This window comes from Chrysemys picta, chromosome 1 (assembly GCF_011386835.1).
Source record: "Chrysemys picta bellii isolate R12L10 chromosome 1, ASM1138683v2, whole genome shotgun sequence".
In the NCBI taxonomy this organism is placed as follows: Eukaryota; Metazoa; Chordata; order Testudines; family Emydidae; genus Chrysemys; species Chrysemys picta.
In genome coordinates this window covers 346462654-346485059 of record NC_088791.1, presented here as the reverse complement: position 1 = coordinate 346485059, position 22406 = coordinate 346462654, and the positions used below count along the sequence as shown (strand labels likewise).

Genomic DNA, 22406 nt, shown 5'->3' with positions numbered 1-22406 from the left:
ACAAAAGATAGATTTTAAGTGATTATAAGGGATAGCAAACAGATCAAAGCGGATTACCTAGCAAATAAACAGAATGCAATTTAAACTTAATATACTAAATAGGTAAGATATAAAGTAACAAATTCTCACCCTGAGTGTTTTTAACAGGCTGGCAGATTCTTAAGGCACAAGCTGCCTTGGCTTTCCCAGGTTTTCATACTCAGGCTAGCAATCCCTTAGCCTGGGACCAGTACTCCCCCCTGGTCAGTCTTTATTCCTCAGGTGTTTCCAGGTGTGGTGTTGTAGGGAGAATGAAGTACCATCATGATGTCATTGTCCCCCTTTTGTATCTCCTTCCCACTGGCTGGAAAGCTCTGTTGCTGTGGCCTGGGTCAAACAGTTCCCATTGTGCAGTGCTATCTCTGAGAGGTTTCTATTGTACACAGTTCCTGAGGTAATCCTTGTGCTTTTGTGAATTTCCTCAATAAGCCATTAACGTTGTTTGGCCTTTTTACTGTTGCGCCGGAAAGGCTGCTTGTGGGTGTTTTCAACCTCACAGTATGTTTCCGTAACACTTACATAGCCAAACTTCAAAACATCACATACGACGATAGCACATTCAATCCAACGAGATATTAATGTCTAGCAGATCAAGACTTTTAGAATGACACCTCACAAGGCAGACTTTGTATAAAACATATCCTAATTACATGACTGGTGAATATTGGGGTGCCTGGGTGTCACAGGGTGCTTGGGTCATGTTTTCAAGCTCTTCTCTGCAGCCAGAGGGGAAGAAACTTGTTTTAAAAAAAGAATGAGCTGAAATTGTCATGCAATCCCATGAATCCAGGAATGTCATAACTCAAGATAAAATTGTAAGTCGGCAAACAGTCAAAGTTCAGGAGTGTCTAGAGCAGGGGATTTGTTTTGGCCCAATGTAAAGCGCCATCAATCTGCAAAATGAAAATCTGGCTTTTAATTCACATCCAGGGCTTTGTTAAAGCTCCATCTCTATTCAGCCGCAAATGAATCAGGGAACAGATCTGTTCCCCTGCAGTTGACAGGGGATTAAGAAACTTCTCTGTAGCTCCCTGGGCGGTTTCCCTGTCCTAAAAAGGCGCATTCTTGCTGAGAGTGGAGACTTGCAAAGTGAGACCAGCTGGGTCTGTTTGTCAGTCAGTTACCCAGAATTCTGCAGGGAGGATGACATGGCATCTGATTGGTCAATCCAGGATTGAGGTTTTATCTACCATTGGGAGGAAGAGTGTTTACCTTGCCTGAAAACGAAACAAACTGTAGATTTGCCTCTCCCTGGTGGTGAGATGATCTCACTTTGCTGGGAAAATTAGGAAATCTGAAATGAAACTCGAAACAGCAAGCGGGCCCACTAGACTAGGTTTTGGGATGAATGGATTAGTGTGTATCAGTACCACTTCCCCCTGCTGGATGGAATTAAGACTGCTCTGTGTGTCATAAGAACCGTACTGCTCATGGAGACTTTCCCCAAGGTCGGGGGCCTGTGCTAGTGGAGCTGGAGGGTCTCTGTCCTCGTCACAGTGACACTGTGGCCTTTGAGCAGACTTGGTGCCCATCCTACATGCTGCTAATACCACAGGTTTGTCACAGTATTTTGCAGCAGGCTGCTCAGTTAAGGAACCTGTTTGTCGCAAAAAGAGATTAAAATGCTGGATGCAAGGGGAGAAATCTGTTGGTGATTGAGAAGGGGACTTATTAGTAAACTGGGACAGGAGGGTGGGAGGAAGCCATTGCACATGTGACTGGTCAGCTTGCCCCCAACTGGGCTTAAAAGGGCAGCTGGAGCCTAGAGGGAAGAGACATGATGAGTCAGAGCCGCCTGAGAGCACAGACTGGAGGGGCAAGGAAAGGGGCAGGTGAGAGCTGTCTGGGAGACAGACTGCAGGGAACATTAGGATGTAAGAATGGCCATCCTAGGTCAGACCAAAGGTCCACCTAGCCCAGTATCCTGTCTTCTGACAGTGGCCAATGCCAGGTGTCCCAGAGGGAATGAACAGAACTGGTCATCACCAAATGATCCATCCCCTATCGTCCAGTCCCAGCTTCTGGCAAACAGAGGCTAGGGACACCATGCCTGCCCATCCTGGCTAGTAGCCATTGATGGACCTACCCTCCTTGAATGTATCTAGTTCTTTTTTGAACCCTGTTATAGTTTTGGCCTTCACAACATCCTCTGGCAACGAGTTCCATGGGTTGACTGTGCGTTGTCTGAAGAAATACTTCCTTTGGTTTATTTTTAAACCTGCTGCCTATTAATTTCATTGGGTGACCCTGAGTTCTTATGTTATGCGAAGGAGTAAATAACACTTCCTTATTTACTTTCTCTGCACCAGTCATGATTTTATCGACCTCTATCATATCCCCCCTTAGTCGTCTCTTTCTTTTCCAAGCTGAACAGTCCCGGTCTTTTTAATCTCTCCTCATATGGAAGCTGTTTCATACCCCTCATCATTGTCGTTGCCCTTCTCTGTATCTTTTCCAATTCTAATATAGCTTTTTTGAGATGAGGCGACCAGCTCTGCACACAGTATTCAAGGTGCTGGCATATGTACCATGGATTTATGATATTTTCTGTCTTATTATCTATCCAGTGGTTCCTAACATTTGGTTAGCTTTTTTTGACTGATGCTGAACATTGAGCGGATGTTTTCAGAGAGCGGAACGCTCTGCAGGCAATCCCTGGGAAGGAGGAGGAATTGGCTAGGAGACTGGTAGAGGGGATAGCCAGCTGACCTACCAAGTAGAGCCTCTGCCAGGAGGCTGCAACGGGCTGAGTTGCTGGAATCTAAGTAGAAGCGACATGAGACTGGTCACTGTCAGGTGGTGGCCTGAAGAGGTGGCTGAGCAGAAATCTCACCTCTCAGTGCTAAGGATGAGTATTTGGGCACCATGAATTAGGGTTATTTGGACTATAGAACAAGGGCAGAACAGAACTAGGAACCAAGTGTTGGGGGATTCATGGATGAGGGAAATGGACAGTCATGGGAGCTCTATATATTTTATGGTGTGAATCGGGCGAGTGGTTGTACCAGGAAGGTTTTATGGACTATTGAACATATAAATGAATAAATTACATCTGGGGGCAGGCCTTGGTATCGGACAGCGAGAGACTGTACTTGTTTTAATGGCTGGCCCAAAGGGAAACGGGGGCAGATGCACTTACTTCATGGCTTGCTGCCAGTGGGTGCTCTACGACAACAAGTTGATATAATAGATATGGACGAGGCTCCGGAGCCTTCTCCTCTGACTGAGCCAGTTCATCACAACAGCTCTGGGTCAGTAACAGCTTCACAGCAGCTATGAGAGCAACATTAGCCCTGAGACCAGAACTCAAGTTCAGTTCCCAGCCCTGCCACTGTTTTGCTGGGTAGCCTTGCTGGTCACTTTCTCTCTGGGTGTCTCTCTTCCCCTTCCTGCTGATTGTCTGTTTAGCTTGTAAGCCCTGTTTCTCCCTATGCATTTACAACCCCTTGTGCAATGGGGCCACAGTTGAGGCCCCTGTGCAGCACGGCACTACAAATATAATACATTCACCTGGGGGAATTCTGCACTACTGGGCATGCGCATAATTAATGAGCCATTCATATTTTTAATTTTCTGCGCAGAAGAAAGCTTCTGCTGGAATGTTGCTGCAGTTCTGCCTCTTGCCCACTAGAGGGTGCTGTGGTGCTAGAACAGAGCAGCAGCTCACAGCCAGCTAGGAAAGAGAAAGAGCCTATCTTCTTCGCAGCACCTCTCAGGCCAGGTCAGGAGACAGGCTATGGGGAGACAGACAGCGTGGTGTGCTGGGGGGTCAGACAGGGGCTCATAAGGGCTGGTGGGGGGAGGACAGACTGGGGCAGGGGCTTAATGGGAGTGGAGGTGCAGGGCCACAGGGGGGAGGGAGGTGCAGGGCCACATGGTGATGGGGGAGGGGTTGCAGGGCAACATGGGGATGGGGGAGTGGGTGTCTGAGTGGGGGTGGAGGGACACATGGGGACAGGGCAGATCTGTCTGACTGAGTGGGAGAGGCTGGGGTCAGCCAGGGTCTGATGGGGGGAGATCCCTAACAGTCCTTCCCTGCGCCCCCCGCCCCCAAAAAAACCCTGTTCAATACTTTTCCCACCCATACCCGACAACCTTCCAAGTTCACACCCAGGCTCCTTCACAGCAATTACTTTCCTCTCCCTCAGCTCCTCCATTACCCCGGACTCCCCCCAGCCTTTGCACTGCTTCTGAGGGGTGTGGAAAATACGGTTCCGGATTGTAGTTTAAATGAATTATTACTCAGAGTTCTGTATTAATATGCCTAGTAAAGAATCTATTTGTCAAAAAAAAAAAATTCCTGAATCTTTTTTGTTGTCTGTATTGTTACAGACACATTTGCTGACAGGTATTGTGAAATAAATCACCAAAAATAACTGAAACTGGTGTGATTATATTGTGTTATTTTGACACATAAAATATGCAGAATTTGAAAAATTGTATGCAGAATTTTAATTTTTTTGTTGCAGCATTTAAAATGTTTTGGCGCAGAATTCCCCCAGGAATGACTATACACTGGAAGCCATTTTTGAGGGGTGCGTGTACAGAATTTTAAGTGTTTTGGCGCAGAATTCCCCGAGGAGTAACTATACATTTTTGAGGGGTGTGTCTGTACCAGAAACTATTAGCCGCTTGGCCTGAAAGTCAGAAGTTTCATGTATTTGCTAACTCAGAAATGGCCTGGGCGATCTGCTGAGCAGAAATCTCACCTCTCAGTGCTAAGGATGAGTATTTGGGCACCATGAATTAGGGTTATTTCGACAAAGTCAGAAGGGAGCAACTGAAGGGCTTTGAATGGAATGGATGTTGCATCCTTCAACATGGAGCCAACTCTCTTAGGTGCAGACCCAATGGAACATTGAGAGACTGGATCGTAAGGAAATGTGCTTCCACTTGCGTTACATTTGCACCCATGCAGAGAACCAGTGGAGCATTTTGAGCAGAGAGTAGAAAACCTGTGATCGTATTGTCAAATCCAGGGAGTGCGCATGCAGCACATTTTACACTCTCATAACTTGGCCAAATGAAAATGATATTTTCACCAGACCACGTCTGCAATGGAAGGACCATGCCTCTGCTAAATTTCAAGCTTTGTCTGTGTCCTACTGAGGTGCTAGAACTATGCAAACGTTCTCCTTATATGGGTCAAAGAGCATACTCTGCTTTCTTTGTCCTCAAAAACCAGCGCCCCCTTTTGCTCAACCGTTTCAAAGCACTGTCAGGGGACATCTACACAGCAAAACAAAACAAAAAAAGAGAGACGCCGCAGCGAATCTCAGCACAGATCAGCTGACTTGGGCTGGTGGAGCTCCCAAAAGCAGTGTAGATGCCGGGCCCGGGCTGGAGCCTGGGTTCTGAAACCCAGCAAGTGGGGAGGATCTCCGAATCCAGGCTTCAGCCCGAGCCCGAATGTATATGTTGCTACTGTTAGCCCCGCAGCGCCGGCGCCTCTAGGACGTGCTGCTGTGGGGCTGGTTTTGCTGTGTAGACATACCCTTAGATGGGAGCACAGCAAATTTCAGCCCCATACATCCAAGTTTGACAAAGTTAGAAGTAGAGCAGGTGAGGGGAGAAAAGGAAAAAAATTATGACACCCCCCCCCCACACACACAATTTCCCTCCCACCTTTTTTAGGTTGAAATTTATCGACTTTGGAAAAAATTGAGATTTTTTCCCATTTCAGAACATTTCAACCAGGTTTGGAATTGGGTGAAAAACGAGGTGGGAAATGTCATCAAAACATTTTTCAGGTTTATTTTTTTTAAATTTAAACATTTTATAATGTTCATAAAAAGCCGGCTCTGGGTGAGACACGTCTGAAAGGAGCCCTTGAGAATGGAGATGCCCAGGCAATCTTAACAAGAGGTGTTGCTTTGCATTCCACCAGCACCAGACCTCATGTGTCCACTCCCCACCACCCAAACATAAGTCTTTTAATATTCAAAAAAATAAAGCCTTTGAAGAGACAGGCCTATGTGCACCCCCTTTTCCCAAAGGATTCCCTGTCTCCCGATCAGATTATTCCCCATCCCCGTCAAACCAAAACCAAAATCTGACGGCCAGCAAAGCTCTGCGTACCCATTGACACGCTAGCAGTGATCTGTTTCCTATCCTGCGCTTCTCTGCCCCTGCATTCAGGCAGGCACTTACAAGGGGTCAGATTCCCCTTTGTGACAGATTTAACTCCATTGGGTGGCATGGGAGTGAACTTCGGATTTGCACCGGTGTAAGTGAGCGGAGAATCGGGCCCAATCTTTATAGCAATCCAAATAAAGAACACAAAGCTAGAAGATGCCCTTGCTCTGCAGTTGTAAGAGAGGCCTCTAGTTGAAATAGTTACTCCTATTCATTGCACACCAGTTGGTTAATGAAGTCCTATTTATTGTGACTACGTAGTCGTTACTCAGCTGTCTGGTCACACTACATAGGACTGCAATAGCCCATAGTACAACTGTTCCACCAAACTTAAAGGATGCCCTTAGACTCCAAAGGCTAGATTTCTTCCAGTCCTCGGCATAGGTCAGATTTTCAAAAGGGCTCAGATCCCATAGAGGCGCCTAAAGAAGGGTAGATTCTCGGCACCCAGCAGCTCCCTGTGTGACACCGATAAGCAGTTTCAAAAGAGCATCCAATGGGCTGAGCTGCTGCAAATCAGTCCCCTAAATGGCCCCTAATGGAAAGTGGGACCCTTTGTCATTTTGAACTTCACTGTTGTGGCCTGAGAAACTGGTATAAGAGGGCTGGAGCTATCCAAGGGTGTCGGAATAACTGTGACTGCCTTTGATACTGTGCCTTTCATCCAGATAGCCCAAAGCACATGAAAAATGTACAGGTACTCTCTAACTCTCTACTTCACCTTGCACAGGAATGCAGCCATCTCTGGGGTGGAACACAGCATCTGCTTAACAGCACACAGTGACACTACTCAATAGTTTAGGATAGAGGGCATGATTCTCAGTCACAACAAGGACTCTTCAGGCCTTGACTGGCAGTGTAAAAGACTCTTCTAGCAGTGTAAAAGAGCCTTAGACTGGGTGGAAATAACCCCCTGAGAATCTCTCATGTGCTTGAGTCCTTCCTGGCCAGTGCGGAGCTAGTGTGGCCAGAGTGCACTGCAGAACAGCTATTCTCTGCTTACTAGGGCCAACAGGTGAGACTATGGAAAGCACAGTGTGAATTAGGTCATCCGAAGAAGTGGGCTGTAGTCCACGAAAGCTTATGTTCTAATAAATTTGTTAGTCTCTAAGGTGCCACAAGTACTCCTGTTCTTTTAGTGTGAATTAGAGCAGCCCTGAGACTGCTCTAGCTTATGCCAGGGGCTGGGAAAACCCTTTCGTGACCCCAGAATACAGGGAGCACAAAGTATCAGAGGGGTAGCCGTGTTAGTCTGGATCTGTAAAAAGCGACAAAGAGTCCTGTGGCACCTTATAGACTAACAGACGTATAGGAGCATAAGCTTTCGTGGGTGAATACCCACTTTGTCAGCTGAATGTAGGGAGCGCAAAGGTAATTTAAAGCAACCTCCAACCCCGTTGCCTTGATCCCAACCCCAGATGCAGTGACTCGGCAGAAATGTGCAGAAGAGGGAAGAGAGCTACTGGCTGAGTTGCCAGCCCCACTCCCTGAAGCGCCCTGGATTCAGGGGCAGGACTGCTGCCCAAGTGCCCCCCTCGCCTGGCCCTGCTTAGCTGAGGAGATCATGACCCAGTGGTAAAGAGACCAAGAAGGGAGAAGTGTGGAGTGAAGGGAACACAGGGAGGGGTGGGGAGGAGATCCAGAGCGAGGGAGAAGGGCGGGGTATGCGGGGTTGGATAAGCACCATTCCTTCTTGTTGCCCCCTGGGCCTGGAGTCTCCCAGCGGTCCTGGCTACAAGGGAGAGTCAATGCAATTGCTCAGATGGTGCAAGCTAAGCCTTGAAAAGGGCTTGCCCTGCAGGGAGAGGGTTGAAAGCTGACAAGGGTCTCTTGAGCGCCCTCTGCTGCTAGTCAAGGAGTCCCACTCGGTCACCTGGCTGTGAAATGTGGCGCAAGGGGTCTGCGCAGAGAGAGCCTAGAGATGGCAAGGGGAGACTCCAGGTGGCTGACATATTTCAGCCGTGAGGCTAGGACGTGCAGGGACAGGCAGGGAGCGGGGAGAAGAGCCCCCCACGAGTGTGGATGAGAGGGTGCTTGTGTGGGGGTGGGGAGAAGCTGCACAAGGCATTGAGAGTGTAAGGATCTACCTGAATAAGCTCATAGCAGCTGGTAACAATGCTAGATACATCCATCAGAGTCTTTTCTCTGGGGATCTAAGTGGTAACCCGGGGAAGGACAATGCTAGCAGTGTGACCTGGCCACTAAGGGACCTGCAAAGAGTGATTTTGAGCCAGCAGGTGCGTGGGTGAGAATTTCGCTCCAGAAGCTGGAAGGAATCCCCGAGGGGCTGGACTCTTGGTGATTCGACGCCCAGATCTGAGTGATTGCTTATTAGCGGTGTACAGTGCAAATATTTCCACCCTTCTCCTAAACTGCTCAACCCGCAAGGGCCTCCCAAGTGCTGATTTCTGACGTCAGAGAGCCCCTGTGCAACCGAAATGCTGCTCCCCTTTCCGCTCACTCGAGACGTTGGTGCAGAGAAAATCAAAGCTGACGATTGAATAGCTGCTGGGCTTGGAAGCTTTAAAGCAATTCAGAGAAATAGATTAAAAAAAAAAAAAACGTTTCTGCAAATGCCACAAACACCTAAGCAAAGTAGAGCTTTCCATCCAGAGATCTCCAAGTGCTTTACAAAAAGGGAGGAGGGGGAAGTCTCATTTATTGCTATTTTAGCGGAGGGCAGCGAGGCACAGGCAGATTAAAGGACTTGCCCATGGTCACCCACCAAGTCAGTAGCAGAGCCAAGGATTCATAGCATTTAAGGCCAGAAGGGAATATTAGATCATCTAGTCTGACCTAATGTACAACACGGGCCACTACATTTCTTGGGACTTTATTTTTAATTGGACCATGCCCTCTTTCTCCCCCCCCCCGGCCCAGCATGATGCAAACCAGCCTCACCCACCCCCGCGCTGCTCTCTAATCCCTCCCTCCATGAGATTGGCTGCTTTGGAGACCATTTCGTTCTGACAAGCCGTGGAGCAGACTCTAGGCCAGGGGTTCTCACAGCAAATTTGTAGTGACCTCAGAGTGCGGCCACCAACTCTTGCTGTGGGCCGCCTTGACGATTTCCCCTAAACTACTTACTTAACCGTAGGATAATGAAATACGTCTGCACGTCCAAGTGCCGACCTGTCTCTGTCCCTGCAGCCCTTCAGTGAGAGCCCGCCCCGGGGAAGGTGGCTCGAGAAGTCAACCTCTGCCTGTGGAGTTCCAGGCTCTCTGGGCCTCGGTCGGGCAGGCGCGGGGGAATTGCCCAGGGAAGGGGAGCGCCCCGGCGACCGAATGCCACAGCTGCCGCCACTGACAAGAGCTGCCTCAGGCACCGCGCACCCTGGCCCCATGTGTCTCCAGCGACGCTGCCGGAGCCCCTGAGGAGGCTGCGTGGTGCAGGGCGCCCATCCCTGCTGTCAGCACCAGTGCAAACACCAAGGCGGCGCATCTCGCTGCCCTTGGTAACAGCGATTCAGCAGCAACAGCTGGGCGCTGCAGGAAGGGCCACCGTTTTCCAGGAGAGGAGACTGAGGGCAAGGAGGGGGGGGTGACACCAGCTGTTTGGGGGGGTGGCTGAACCTTTAAACTGTGCCCCCAAATCACAACATATAATGGAAACACGGCTCTAGGCGTTAGTTAAGGGGCCTCACCTAAAACATCTTCAATGGAGGGCTTGTTCACGCCTCAGCTTGGGAAAGGTGCGAATCTAGCTCTGCGGATGCTTCCATGCTGCTGGGTTATTGTTAGCAGCGGGCGCTCAGCCTCTGGGCGGGCACTGGGGACCAGGCCCCGAGAGGGCTGGAAAACCCAAGGCAGCGGCTGACTGGGACACGACTGCTTTGCATAGCGAGGCGGAGGCCATGAATACGCATACCTGGGCGTGCTCCGCCGGGATGGGCTCTGTGCAGAGCGGCTGTGTTCACTAGTGGGCGTTTGTAGCCATGCAGCGTAACTGCAGAGAAGTCACAGCCACTGCTTTGCAAGGAGTGGTGGCACGAGCTCCAAATGCCCAGAAATCGAGGCGGCACAAAAAAAGCGACTGCCGGGGTAACGAATCCAGGAGTTGGACAGAAGCTTGTTTGCTGAATGTCTCTGTGCGTACAGCTGGCCGGTGAGTCATCCTGCCGGCTCGCCAGCGCCCGCGCTCTAAATGTGATTGAGATGGAAGTTTATTCAATAAGCTAATCGGATGAATCTTGGGGTCGGAGAGCTAATGAGTTGCATCTGGAATTCCAGGGGCGGTGCGGGCGAATTCCAATCTGATTTGTTCTGACGGCCAATCAGACATCCGAGCCGGGGCGGCAGGCAAGGCGGGGGATGTGCGTTCTCATGGATAATGAAGAGGTAGGCCTGAATGCCGGGGAAACAAAATGTAGGGGCCAATCCAGCCCTGATGTGACCTATTGACTGCGGTGAGTTTACATCAGGGTTAATGTGATCCTTACGTTGGTTCTTGTTGAGGAACAGATTCTTCTCTCTGTTAAACCAAAGAAACTCCAGTGATTTCCACTGGGATGCCCTCGATTTACATCTCTGTAAACGAGAGAACCATTTGACCCACACTGACTAGCAGCCCCTAACAGATCTAATACATTAGACGCAGAGGAATGTTGGCTGGTAGTTGAAGCAAAAGACTAAGGGATTCCTGGCTTCTATTCCTAGCTCCGTTGCTGATATTAGTAAAGTCACTTAGCCGCTCTATGCCTCAGTTTCCCTTCTGGAACATGGGGATGACAGCATGTCCTCCTGGGGGGTTGTGGGGCTTATTTAATGTTTGCAAAACGCTCTGGGATCCTGGGGCTAAGGGTGCCGTAGAAAAGCAAATAGCGCCACTAATATATTGGTAGCACCGCGACTATATGAGGCAGCCCCGGGGCAGGAATAAGTCACCTGGACATGGCTGAAGCAGTGCACCCATGAAAGCAGTCAACCTGCACTCGGTCGTTCTACGGAGGGAGCCCGCTCCCCATAAAACGCAGAATGATTTCCAGCAGGGTGGCCGATGAAGGTCCTTAGCCCACTGTGAGGTGTCTGGATTGTCTGTCCTATCACCGGAGCCCCCATCGCTGAAAGTTCTGTGCACTCTGGTGAGGATGTAGCCCTTCCCATGAGTGATGAGCTATGGCCAACGAGTTCCTTTTCAAACTAGCTCCTGAAATGAATAAGCCAGCAGATCTGGAGCCAGGGATGGGCTTCCTGGTGTCGCCCCCTGGCCAGTGTGTTATGAATGCCCCTCTGTGCCCAGCCCTCAGAGGAGACGAGTCAGATACAGCGCCCAGCTCGGCAGCCTGGCTATTTAACTCAAGCAGCAGACTTGCTCATTCTTTCAGCTCTGGGGATGCCTCGTTAGATGCCACGTGTGTTGGCCGAGATGGAGGTTGTCCCATCTGCTCAGGCAAGCAGGTGGCGGGAGCATCTGGCCTGTGCTGGGGCGTGGGGAGCTGGACCGGCCGGGAAGAGGCGATGAGGATAGGGGCAGAGATGGACTGGAGGGAGTGGCGTGTGTGCACAGCACTGCTGAGAACGGGGACGGATTTGTAGAACCCTGCAAATCTGCGGATATCTGCTTTATATCTGCAGACCACGCTTACGGGTTGCAGGTCGGATGTGGATACAGATTTTGTATCCATGCAGGGCACTCCAGATTTGCAGGCATAGAGTAGCTAGGATCGGGGAATTTCAGGGCCAAAGTTTATTTATGTTTAGCCATAGATTAATATTTGGTAAGGGCTCCCCCTAGTGGGTGAAATTCACCCTGTGCAGAGGGCTAGCCCAAAGCCTACGCACCATTTAGGACCCTCCTAACTGGTCTGTACCACAGCAACCATCTCCAACTTGCCACTGTGAATGTCTAGAGCACGCTCTTAGAAGACAGGTTTCAGAGTGGGAGCCGTGTTAGTCTGTATCAGCAAAAACAACGAGGGGTCCTTGTGGCACCTTAGAGACTCACAAATTTATTTGGGCATAAGCTTTCGTGGGCTAAAACCCACTTCATCAGATGCATGGAGTGAAAAATACAGGAGCAGGTATACATACATGAAAGGATGGGAGTGCTTTACCAAGTGTGAGGTCAGTCTAATGAGATAAATCAATTAGGATACCAAGGGAGGAAAAATAACTATTGAAGTGGTAAGAGAGTGGCCCATTACAGACAGTTGACAAGAAGGTGTGAGTAACAGTAGGGAGAAATTAGTATTGGGGAAATTAGGTTTAGGTTTTGTAATGACCCAACCACTCCCAGTCTTAGAAGAGGCATTTTTACGGCTTTTCTATAGGAAAGCTGCCGGCATTGCTGCTTTCAGTATATAACACACACACCTGCCGCTCCATCCTCCCCAAGAGCCGGAGCATCTGGAGAAATTCTCTGTGCGTTAAACTCATGCTGTCACGGAGGAAGTTTCTGCAAGGACTGGCTTTGGTTTCTTGCGGGTCCTGGTTGACTGGCCCTGGGAACGAAGAGCGGGCCATGGGCAGATGCATCCGTTGGCACTGACGGCTCTAGCCAGCATCAGTCATCTGAGGACAGGATCGGCTGTTACGCTGACGCTTAGAAATGACACTTATCAGATGGAGTTGCTCTCTGAATGCGTTCGTGGCGTGAGCTCTCGTAGTTATTGGAAGCCTATAACTGGATCGGGGCATTGTACTCTGGTCTGGTTCTGCTTCTGTGCTGCTGGACAATGATGGCAGACCCTGCATACGCATAATACCGGGCTCTTAGACGGCGCTTTTCAGCCATAGATTTTAAAGAGAGGGTACCATATCACAGCCTCAAATTGCCTCGGTTTCCCTACCTGTACAATGAGGACAATGGTGCTTATCCTGCTTTAAAACTTAGGGATGAATATCAGGTCAGCCACATGGGAAGTGGGTGAACCCACTCAGCCTGACCCCCAAGCTGCCCTGGCTGCCCCAGCCCATTGACCAGCCCCCTGGCTTTAGGGGAGAGGGGGAGTAAGTGCAGGGCCTCAAGGTGGGGCCACAGTCTGTCCTACAATTCCCACTGCCCACGGCCATCCAGCAGTAGACCTAGTAATAGAACCCAGGTCTTCCGACTCCTAGGCCAGGGCCCACTAGACCACACTATCTTCATCCCCCAAAATAGCCAAGATTTTACCTGCTACACCCTCCTTTAGCCTAAAGGCCCCCAAAGGGGTTCAGCTACAGAGCCAAATCCGGACATTCTTAATCAGCTTCTCCGGGGCTAGTCTGGCTTGGCGCCAATGTTGCTAAATCAAAATCTGCCTCACATACTCCCTTAAGCCACAGGTTCAAAACCAGAGAGCAACATCTTGGTCCCCTCCTCCTGGTGGGGGAGATGAATGGAGCACCGTGCAGTTTACTAGGGGTGGGTCTTACTGGGCGAGACCTTAAAAATGAAAGTCTGGCCTGCTCTCTGTTATTCAGTGATGTTTCTATCAGGGTAGCGTCCAGAGGCACCACCCAGATTCAGGGCCCAGTTGTGCTAGGCGCTGCATGTACACATCAAATGACAGTCCTGCTCTAAGGGGTTTCTTGTCTAAGAGGCGTGCTCTATAACCAGTTTTCCTTTGCTCGTTTTCATCCCACCTAGTTACGACCCTTTGGGTCCCCCTGTAGAATTCTTCCCCCTCCTTATTATTTCCCAGAAGGTGAGGACTTCAAATGGATTGATTAGCTCTGACCTGGGCACTGCGGTATAATAGCTGGTGTTGGTGTGAGCACACTGCCCTCTGTAGGGCAAAGCGTCAGAGCAGCTCACAAGATGTGGGAGCGATCGTGTCGCCCGCTAGTGGACGCAGCTTAATACACTTGCTGCAGATTGAAAGCTGCCTCCGTTCCTCGGCGGGCTGTACTTTTGGAGCAGAAAGTCTTGTAGGTCATTGCCGGTTTGGTGCGGAGCATAAGGTGTCACCACAATTCTTGGTGTGGCTGTAGAGGCTGTTACACCAGCTCAGAGCCAGGCAGCTTAGCGTCTCTGCCTGCCGCACAATCCGGACTCAATACAGCCAGCCTGGGGGTCTCTTAAAGGGACAATAGCACGGCCATTGTGGCTACCCTTTACTAGTGTAACGTAGTATCACAGTGTGCATCAATTCTCCCTCGAGTGGCCAGTCCGCTAGGAGAGAACAGCCTACTGCTGCTACTAGCTAAAGGAAACGCTCTTGTAGCTCAGGTGGCAGAGGCCTGTGCTGTGCATCTGCAGGTTGAGGAGCTGACTCCTCCTGGCTGTTTGACTAGCTCCTGGAAAAGCCCTTTCCTTCGTTGGACAGCGAAACGCTTTCCCCAGGCTGTTTCTGCCCCAGTGCTGTGTCGCTAGCCCTTGGAGCTGTACCGGGAGTGGACGGGGACCCTCGACTGGCTTGGGTCTGATCCTGAATACGCTGGGGTGGGGAAGCAAGTCCTTTGTAATACTGACATCTGCAAATCTGGGGACTCGAGATGAAAGCCAGGACACAGCAGCCTTTATTCCCTCATCATGGATGCCGTTCATTACAGCGCTGAATACCGGCTGCTGGGAACCCTGCTGGTTTGCTTTCTCCACACAGAATGCAGTGGTGTTTAATTGCCTGCAGCTCTCAGCACCTCGGTGCGTCTCTCCGCCGAGCGGCATCCTCTTTGCTTACCAGACAATGGCTCGGCTGGCACCTCCGGCAGGCATATAACAGCCGGGGCTCATTTTTGCTCGGCGGAGGACAAAGCCCTCGGCTTGCTTGTTTATCTCGCCCTGTGCAGGGCATCAGATGTGTGGCTTGAGCAGTGCTCTGGGAGAGATTGCTCTCTTTGTTCCTGGTTCCACCGGGCTCGGCTGGAGATAAGCACGGCACAAGAGGCGCTTTGGCAAGGCCTCCAGATAAACAGCGGTGTTTCGAGTTAATTCCCGGCAGGTGGAAGATGCCACATCAACAGCCTTGAAGGATGAAGTCGTCTGTATCTACAGAGCAGGCAAAGCCTACAGCCTACTTCACCCAGTGTCAGCCCCTGCCCTGTCTCACTGGCCCCACTCCTGGGGTCTGTTCCAGACGCTGGGGAACATCCAACATCCCTACGTCCAGGCTCTAGTTCATTAAACTAACTCAGTTCAATAAACCGAAGGCTGACGTCCTGCAGCCTCTTCTGCTGTTCTATCAGAGGCCTCTGAATTTCCCCTGAAGGGCCTTTGCTTGCCCTTGCCCCTCACCGCAGGTCATGCCACGCAGGCCTTTCCTCTGGCCGGGTCACATGCCTCCTGTGGGTCTGTCTTTGACAGCACTTTGACTTCAGCAGAGCTGGACTTACTCTAGTGGAGAATTTGGCCCTATATTGTTGCTTTATTTATTATTTTACCAGCGTAAGCAACCCCCTCTTGGGCTGACAGCAGGATTCGAACCTAGGACCTCCAGCACTCCAAGTGCCTTGAGTGCTTGAGTTACAGGAGCAGCAGAAACCGCTTCTACTCAGAAACCTCTTCTGTTATGTACGCTCCTTGCGTGTATGTGCAACCGTACCATCCACGCCGTACCTATCGACTAATCGCTGTGTGATCCTGAGACCCCTGTCAGTCACAGCTCCTTCTTATGCCCATTCAGACTCCCTTATACCTACCGGCACCCACAGGCGAGGAAGGCTTAGCTGCTGCAGCTTGCTCACCAAGGAGCTGGAAAAAGATGTACGTTAATGCAGCGGTGCCTTAGAGTTACTGTTCAGGATGCACAGCACCCTTCTGACCACCAGGGGGCTCAAATGCACTGCCCGCCAGACATGCCAAACCCGCGGAAAAAATGCAGAAATTGGGCTTGGTTTTGGCTTAATTGCCTTGTGAGCTGTTTGTTGGCTAGTGTTTGGCTTGTAACTTGTTGCTTCTTTTTTTTTTTGATTGGCTCCCGGCAATGGGGGACAAAGGGGGAAGAGAGTCGGGGTGCACAGCGGACCCACCACAGTCCCAGACTGCACGCCGGGGGGATCTAGTCACATCAAGTGTTGGGGTTCTTAGGGATTGGCTTGTTGTGAAATGGGATTAGCCTGATTTTTGGCTTATTGTGAAAGTCGGGTCCTTATTTACCGCGTGAAAGTTGGCAACTGTGCTCAGGGCCATCACTAGCTATTTTGGTGCCCTACACAGCCCCAAGCCTCTGCAGGAGGGAGCGGCTGGGGATGACCTCTGGCCTCAGGCCTCTGTGGGGAATGGTGGGGAGTGGGGCTGGCCACTTCCTGCGGGAAGTGGAGTGTCCCGGCCCCAGCCTGCTCCACTCCCCTGGCTCCCAGGCTTGGGGGGAGGGGGGAACCGGTGAATGCCAGGCCCGACCCCTTCTGGAGTCCTCAGGGGAGTGGGGGCGGGGCGGGGGCCCTGGGGAAGAGCTGGAACAGGGGCTGGAGCAGCACGCAGCTGCGCAGGGCACCAGGAAATTTGGTGCCCCAAATTTCCTGGTGCCCTACGCAGCTGCGTACTTTGCATATGAGTAAGGACGGCCCTGACTGTGCTGCCCAACAGAGGGGAGTGACTATGAAACAGCACAGTCTAGTCATGAGGGCACAGGGCTGGGAGTCTGGAGAGCCAGGGTCTAGTCCTGGTTCTGACCTACTGTGCTCCCCGTGACTTCCCCTTTCTGTGCCTCAATTTCCCCCTGCATCGTCTTGTCTATTTAGCTACTTCCTCCCCTGAAGAGTTGACACTACCTTACTATGTGTAGGCCCAGTGCTTAGCACCATGGGGCCCTGATCTCAGCTGAGCTTTGGGTGAGGGATAGCTCAGTGGTTTGAACCTTGGCCTACTAAATCCAGGGTTGAGAGTTCAATCCTTGAGGGGGCCATTTAGGAATCTGGGGCAAAAATCTGTCTGGGGATTGGGCCTGCTTTGAGCAGGGGGTTGGACTAGATGACCTCCTGAGGTCCCTTCCAACCCTGATATTCTATGAGTTCCTATTGCAATGAGGTAGTGGTCATCAAATATGATGCTTGGATTGGCACAGAGCAAGTGTGTGGTACCTTTATCAGCCCCGAGGAAAGGCAGTTTGATTTCCTGCCCTACTGCCTTCACAGAGAAAGCACACGCTTAAAGCGGGTGCAATCAGTGTGAAATACGATTGGAGCTGTGTTGCTGGAATTGGTGTAACCCAGGGCTTAGCTGGAACTGACTTAACAACTGCAGGGAGCATGAGCTCACCCCGCACGCCAGCTGTAAGCCTTGGAAACAAGGATGCTGCGAGGCTCAAAGATAGACTTGACGGAGCGATTTAATGGGCGCTTTGCTACAGAATGTCCCATACGTGGACGCTGCTGCAGACAGGAACAAATATTTTAGGGGGGCTACATGGGGAGAATTAGATGCATCTTGGGGCCTAGATACCTCGGCCTGGCTGCAGATGGAGCCAGCTTTTAGCCTCTTTATGAACCTCTGAGCTGCTGAGTCATAACGTCGGTATTTTCTCAGCTAAAGCAGGAATGGGAGTGCCTAGAAAGGCAGCGTGGGCTTGTGGCTAGGGTGTTGTACTGGGAGACCTCAGTTCTGCCCCTGACCCCACTCTGGGACCTTGGCCAAGTGACTCGGTTTCCCCAGCTGTACAATGGGATTGCTGCTACTTGCCCACTGCTGCGGTGGCTTTGAGAGCTCTGTCGCGTGCTACAGAGAAGAGCTGGGGGTATGACGTGGGTCTGTAAGGCAGAGACCATCTCTTGCTGTGAATGTACAGTGCTCTTGATCAAGGTGCTACTATCATGCACATAATAGTAACATTGAATCTCAGCTGTCCGTCTCCTGGGAAATGTATCCCCCATCCACTCATCTACCCCCCATCCTGCCACGCAGAGCTCCGTGTGGGAGAGAATGAGGCCGTGTAGCTGCAGCGCCCCCAGTGGACATCAGCTGGATCAGCAGTGCTCAAAGACGCCGCGCTACGTCTGCCCTTACAGAAAAGCCCCGTAACATTTAGCAGGGTTGGATGGAGACCTGTGACCTGAACAGGGAAGGAGATCCTTTCCCCAGGTGGCTGTTGAACCAGGGATACAATGCCCACTGAAGTCAGTGGAAAGACTCCTAGGAACTTCCTTAAATCAGGGCCATAATTCTCTCTCCGAATACTGTCGCTTGACCCACAGAACCGGCAGCGGGACATCTCGGGGCACTGCCGTCTCTTGGGCTTGCCCACCAGCGTGGAGTTTGTTCCGTACTCTTTGCCAGCTGGGCACCAGACACGGCTCTCAGCTTGGGTCACTCCAGTGGAGAGCGGAGCAGGGCACTCTGTGTGCTGTCTGCACGGCTGAGGCCTAGCTGGGTCCCTCCGGGCAAATACGTGAAGCTGGACTCTGCTGGGAGCTGGCCGTCAGCCTCTGCAGATCTCCCCGCCAGCCCTACAGCCTCCCTGGCCACTGCTGCCAGTGCTGGGCAATGGGTCCCAAGGCAGCTGGCGGAGATGCTCCATCCCGCCAGTGCCAGGCAGCTGGCTACCTGCTGCCGACAGCAAGACGCAGCCGGGGATAAAGTGCAGCTCAGAGACTAGCGGAAGGCCGCTTGAGGGCACAGCTTTAATTGGAGCCACGCTGGCAGCGAACATCGGTCCTCTTCTCTCATGGCAGAGTCGTGTGGAGCCGGCTGCTAAGGAAGAGCTTGTAATCCAGGCCAATGATCTCTTTATGCAAAGCAAGCTGGGGCAGCACCTGTAATTAAAGCAACACAGGTCTGCTGGGAGACCATTAGAATTGAAACCAGCTCTGTTTTCTTCCTCCCTTCCCCTGTCTCCAGATGAACAGCTTGTCTCTCTCCCTCCTGCTTGCTTCCACTTATCCAGAGGGCAGAGCAGAGCAGGCTGGGCCTGCCGGCCGCAGGAAGCCTGATCTGAATTTCAACAGCTCATGAAGTGTGTGTGTGTGGGGGGGGGGGGGGGGGGGGGTGACTCATCGCGGCAGCGTCTGCAGCGCAGCGGGAACCGTGTGCATCAGTTCCCCGGGGCATGCACGGCGCATCCTCTCTGCTCCCTTCCCACCGGGGGGAGATGATGTGGGGCGCGCAGATGGCTCTGGGAACAGGAGGGCGAGCCTAGCCTTTTGGCGTCAGGTCAGCAGCCAGCCTGTCCAGGTAAACAAGGACGTGACTCAAACTGTCACCCACCCCAGACCCGTGCTGAGGTCTGTGAAGGGCCCCGGGGGCCATATTCCAGGCTCTTCTGGCAGTGATTCTAAACTGACCCTGCCCGGGAACATCCAGGCGCTGCCAGACGAAGCCTGTTCTCCTGTTCTCGGTCTTACAGTAGCTGACAGAGGCCCCCGCCATGATCAGGGCCCCATTGTGCTAGGCTCTGTACATGCACAGGGTGGGAGTCCCTGCCCAGAGGAGCTTCCAGTCTATATAGACAAGACAGACGACAACGTGAAGGTGAACAGAGGGGAAGTGACTTGTCCAGAATCACGCGGCCGGGCAGAGGCTGAGCTGGGAATAGAACTCAGCTCTCCTGAGTCCTGTCCAGTGTCCTAGCCACTGGCCCACACTACGTCAGCCCAAGCAGGGCTCGAGAGCCGTCCTAACATGGGCTTGTCGCCCCCGCATGGCTAAGCAGGGGGCATGTGGCTGCTGCTGCTCATTAACCTGAGCAGGCTTGCTTCACTGTCTCCCTCCCCAGCATTGTGTTACGGGGGAAACTGAGGCATGGCAGATGCCAGAGCCTCCTGGAAAGCCACTAGGCTCTTTGTTATTGCTACTGATTTTACAGGGAAGGTGCCCAGCCGCTATGGCGGTGGGTGACAGAATCAAACCCTCGGTGGGCGTTGAACGCAGCACCGCCAGAACTTGCACACCGCCGACGCTGCTCGTTCGCTGTGGCGGGGTCATTTCTTTGCATTTGCTGGAGTCCCTAACGGAATCGGAGCTGCCTTGCTCAAGGTGCGGAGCAGACCCGTAGCAAGAGCCTGCCCCTGCCTGAAACAGGCGAAACGACAAGGGACCGCTACCCTCATTTTACTAAGGGGAAACTGAGGCACCACAAGACAACAGCGCGGACCCTCAGTGGTATTTAGGTGCCTCCCTCCCAGTGGGAGTTGCAGTGTCTACAGTGGGGGGTTTGAATCCCAGTAGTACCTACTCGTGGTTCCATTGCCGCCTTCCCGGTTTGTCTGACATGGAGACAGTCAGCTCTGTGGGGCCAGGACGTGTGTGAGCAGCACCTACCACAGCGGGGCCCGGACCCCCGCCTGCCGTTCTCAGGTGCTTCCACAATCTTAAGCGTGCAATTCACTGGGCCGTAGTCATCCAGCCCTTGCCAGCCACATATGCCTGTGCCATGCCTCAGCTCATCAGCCCTGCCTGTTACTCCGCATGGCAGTAGGACGCCCTTCCCGTTTCCTCTCCCTGCGGAGCGGAGAGCCGGTGGACTGTGCGCTGGGAGCGTGCGTAGGTGACCTCATTCTGTACCACAGAGCTGGGCACAGGCCTCCTGGCACCTCCCGTCGCGGTCACACGGCTCGTTTTATGGGCTGCTAACGATCGCATGTGTTTCTACAACCTTCTTCTTCCAAGTGCGGCTGACAAGTGGGCCCACGCGCGGCCAGGGCTCTGAAGGGAAATGGAATTAACCAGGAGATTATATGTTCCCAGGCCAGGCTGCTCCCTTCCTTTCAATCTCATTGTCCTTGCCCTTGATGCCCTTCTGGGGCTGTTTGGATTAACCCCCTGCCGCAGGGTCTGACCATGCACACAGCCTCTCCCCACAGAGCCCTGGGCTGGCCCTTGGACTGTCCCGCTGTATGGCTCGCTCCCCGGTATCCCTGGGGCAGCTTGGTCCTAGGGCTGGGGCCTGGGGGCTAAGCGGGCGCTGGTCTCTATTGGGAAGACTTGAGCTTGGAGGGGAGGGAGTTGACTGCAGAGAGGGGGGGATGGCTTTAGTGCGGGATGAAATTCCAGGCACCAGGGGCAGGCGAGGGGGTGAGAGCAGGAGAAGGGATAGGGTAGCAGGGACGGAGGAGGGGGCAGAGGCCTGTAGGGGGCGGTGTTGGGGCTGGCTGGGGAAGGCCGGAGGAGGGGGCGGAGGCCTGGAGGAGGCGGTGTTGGGGCTGGCTGGGGAAGGCAGGAGGAGGGGGCGGAGGCCTGGAGGGGTGGTGTTGGGGCTGGCTGGGGCAGAGGCCTGTAGGGGGCGGTGTTGGGGCTGGCTGGGGAAGGCCGGAGGAGGGGGCGGAGGCCTGGAGGGGGCGGTGTTGGGGCTGGATGGGGAAGGCCGGAGGAGGGGGCGGAGGCCTGGAGGGGGCGGTGTTGGGGCTGGCTGGGGAAGGCCGGAGGAGGGGGCGGAGGCCTGGAGGGGCGGTGTTGGGGCTGGCTGGGGAAGGCTGGAGGAGGGGGCGGAGGCCTGGAGGGGTGGTGTTGGGGCTGGCTGGGGCAGAGGCCTGGAGGGGGCGGTGTTGGGGCTGGCTGGGGAAGGCCGGAGAAGGGGGCGGAGGCCTGAAGGGGACGGTGTTGGGGCTGGATGGGGAAGGCCGGAGGAGGCAGTGAAGGAATCTGGAGGGAGGAGCGATGTGAGAGGAGGGGGCCAGCGCCGCTTGTTGGAATAGACCAGGGGAGAAGCCGGGCGGCATGCAGGAGTCAAGGCCGCTGGGTCGGAGGAGGAGGAGAGCCAGGAATAGCTGTGTATTAGACACACTGGGGACTGGTGCTGCATTGAGAGCTCTGGAGAGCAGTGGCTTCTGTGTGTTCCTCACCAGGCTGTTGTGCTGTTGCACCTTCGCCCTGAGCTGGAGTGACGACTTCTGGGTGGGGACCGGAGCTCTGTGTCTACGGCCCCTTCCGGCCAGGGAAGGGCAAAGGCTCCGTGACCCATTCCCAGCCCCACCAGGGAAGGAGACTGGTTAAGGGAGCCTTGGTTATATTCATGGCTCTATCACTGTCTCCCTTTGGGCCCTGGGGCCAGTCACGTCTCCGCTCTGTGCCTCAGTTTCCCCATTGGGACCATGAGGGTAGTAATGCTGCTCATCCCCTGTGCAAAGTGCTCTGAGCGCTACACCCTTCCAGCCAAAGACGGTCGTGCCCTTTCCCATTCAGGTTTGGAGCCTCCGTATTAGTCGCTGCTATCCTCACTGCCATTAATGGAGATGCTTAGCATGTGTGCACAGCAAGTTGCAGACCAGTACCGGTGACAAGCCCCTGCCCAGCTAAGCTGCCCGTCCCTGCTGTGCTTTCATGGGTGGAGTCCCCCGGGGTCTCTCCTGGGGGTGGTGGGTTCAGCTGCGATGCTGCATGTGCTGCTACCGACTGGCTGGAGCACGTTACAGCGCAGTCATTTTTTATTAATTATAATGAGCGT

At 52.9% G+C, this 22406-nt stretch overlaps 1 protein-coding gene across 6 annotated transcripts in view; it reads left to right on the top strand.

Moving 5' to 3' along the window:
• LOC101952224 (beta-arrestin-1) overlaps positions 1-22406 on the top strand; it is a 173398-nt gene that overhangs the window by 95595 nt on the left and 55397 nt on the right. The gene's annotated exons all lie outside the window — the stretch shown is intronic.